We start from the raw sequence: 2,987 nt of genomic DNA, 5'->3' as shown, positions 1-2,987 counted from the left end.
ATCCCCACACCTCTGACTGAAATGGCAGTTCCAGGAGCGAAGCTAGAGGGAGGCCCGTGTCCAGGGCAGGCGGGGGAAGCTGCGACTGCAGACAAAGCAGCCCAGGCTGCCATAAAAAAATCTTGTAAGTGCCTAATTAACAGTTTAGGTAGAGACCAAACCTAATGAGAAAAACAATCTGTTTGCAAAGAAAAAAATAATAAAAGAAAAGAAAAGACGGGCCAATGGAGAAAGGTTGGCGGAGCCGGGCGGCTGCTGAGCCGCCCCCATGGGTTGCTGCGGGCCAGCCCACGGCCTCCTCTCGGGCCGGTCATGCACCTCCGTACCACGGAGCAATTTTAAACTTGGCAGGAAAGGAGCTGTGCGGAAATCTGCGTAAGCCTTGATAAATATTTTATGCAAATTAAAATTGAATTCTTTGCTTAGTTTAAGCAATTTCCCTGTAAGGAGTATGTCGAGGAGAGAGATTACAACATTTGCCGGTTTGTTTATAATTTAATTTTTTTTTTATGTTGCGGCTGGCAGTGGGGGCGATGCTAACACCTGTGAGTGTTTATAACGTCCCATCTCCTGCACAGCTGCTCCTATTCAAAACACCTCGCCGGCGTAATAATTTCATAAAATTTCATGATTTACCATCTGCTCGCGCCGGTTTGGGTTTCAGCAATAAGCTGGTACATGGCGCCCGGCCCAGAAAGGTACAATAACTGTATATTTTAACTTAATGGTTTTTTGGGGGGCATGCAAATTTCAGCGAGCAGATTGCATGGAGGCCCCAGCTTGGAGCAGCCTCCCCGGGCCCGCCGGGCCCCTTCCCCCCAGCACCCCACTCCCTCCTACCCCTGCTGCCTCTCCCACCGCCCTCTCCTCCCCCCACCCCACCTCCCCAAGCACCGCCCCGGCTCGGTGAAGGTTGTCCGTGTCAAAATCGAGATATCAAACAGCAAGTGTAAAAAGACAAGGTAGGAGGTACGGGAGGATTATTCTCCTTTTAGCATTTGATGTCTGTGCATTTGGGTAATTAAAATGATTACTACAACAATTAAAGCAAGTAATTAGAAACTAATTACACCAGCATTTTTTGTGATTACAGGAGCAGATGAAAATAGTGTTCAAAATTAAATTCATTGCATATTCATGGGAATGAAATTAAATACTGCTGGGTGGATGAGATAATCGGAGGAGAGAAGAGAAGAATGGCATTCCGGGGATTCAGAGAACAGACTGGCTAATGCTCCAAACAGACATTTGGTTAAATCAGTGATAATCTTTTAATGGCTTTAAAAGGAGCTAATATTTGGAAAGCAGTCAAAATTGCTGAGAGTTTGTGTTTTTCACTCTCTGTGTGATAATCCATACCAGCTGTAGCACAATGGAAAACATTTAATCATTATCTACTCAAATGGAGGCGCCCGGGCCAGCATCTCCCGCCTCTCCTGGTGTCTTGCGCACGACAATAAATTAAATTAAAGAATCTTTGCGAGCTCTTTTCTCTCCCTCGCGCTGCCCGCCTATTGACTACCTTGGAGCCACTGCCTTGCCACGACCATTTAATGAGATTCCTTAGATTAAATAGATTTTCTGTTTAACTCCACACTGGTGAGATAGCTTGTCAGCGACTGAATGGCTATTAACATTTAAATATTTCACGGAACAAAAAAAAAATCGGAATATGAATTTTTCATTGTTGCGATGCTCAATGGAGTCGCTCCCTCCCGCCCTCTCTCTGGTTCTCTCTCTCTCCTCTCTCTCTCTCTCCTCTCTCCTCTGCTAGACCTAATGAAACTAAAGTAATTAGAAAGATACAAGAGGAGCACTTTCACTAGACTGCAATTAAATCGAGCGCGGAGCCGTTATTTATAAAGGCTGGTCACTGGGAAGCCGCTGCTATTTTCTCAGCCTGCTTGAGTCATAGATTATTACAAGAGATTAATAATGTAAATTTCACTGACTCTGCTGCTCTCCCAGCCTTGGCCTTCAGAAATTGATGGGCACGCCATCCATCACCTCCGCCCGTCCAGGCCTGTCCCTCCGCGGGCCCGCCAGCCCTGGCGCCCCGCCCTGCTCCGGGGTACGTTCTGAATCCCCTTCTGACTTCCTCTCTCTCTCTCTCTTCTTTTTGTCCTGATTTTTTCCTTCTTCTTGTGTTTATTTTTGAGCTCACTCAGTGCCTGCCTGCCTGATTCCTTTGAGGGCAGGACCTCTTGCTTCCCACAGCACCCACTCCCCTCCTGTCTCTTCCTTCCACCCGGGCCAGCTGGCTCAGGAGCTCAGTTTGCTGATGAGTTGAAGATGAAATTTACTGTCTGCCCGTGTCATGGAGCCCAGCTCTTCATCCTCTCTCCCATCACTCCCTGGTCCATCTCTGTTCTTCACTGCCCTTCCAGCACCCACATGCGGCGCTGGGGGATGGACTAGGAGTCTGTGGCTCCCTGACTGTGTGGTCCCAGCTGGCTGCTTTGTTATGCCCCCTGGTCCTCCCCAACTACACTGGGGTAAGCTGCGCATTGCACCTGCCTTGATGGGTGCCCTGAGACTGCAGGAACATACTGAGGGGGAGCTGTTCCCCCTTCCAGGCTATTCTGGGTGTCCAGTGTCTGCACTGGGCCTGCAGCAGGCAGGGCGAGGTCAGGACAGGAGCCGGTCCTGCAGGCAGCCCCTGAAATGCCCCTGCCCCACCTGCCTGGTTAGGGTGTGGCTTCACTGTGTGCCCAGATGAGAGAGTCTGCAGAGCCAGAGGGCTGGCTTGCAAAAACAATTAGCGCCAACATCTGCCTGGGCACCCATGCTGTTTTTGTATAATTAAAACAAGGCTCTAGAGTCCCACTGGACACTCTTTAAAAACGACTCATTTTCGGCATTATTTACAACGAGGGGCCGGTGAGAAGGAGGCGCTTGACACCCCCACTGCTGTCCTTGGGGACAGGCCTGGAGCCTGCACTCCCAGCTGGGGCTTCTTGCCCTTGCCACTTTCTGATGGGGGAGCA

This window comes from Ochotona princeps, chromosome 14, assembly GCF_030435755.1.
Source record: "Ochotona princeps isolate mOchPri1 chromosome 14, mOchPri1.hap1, whole genome shotgun sequence".
In the NCBI taxonomy this organism is placed as follows: domain Eukaryota; kingdom Metazoa; phylum Chordata; class Mammalia; order Lagomorpha; family Ochotonidae; genus Ochotona; species Ochotona princeps.
This window is presented reverse-complemented; position numbering follows the sequence as displayed.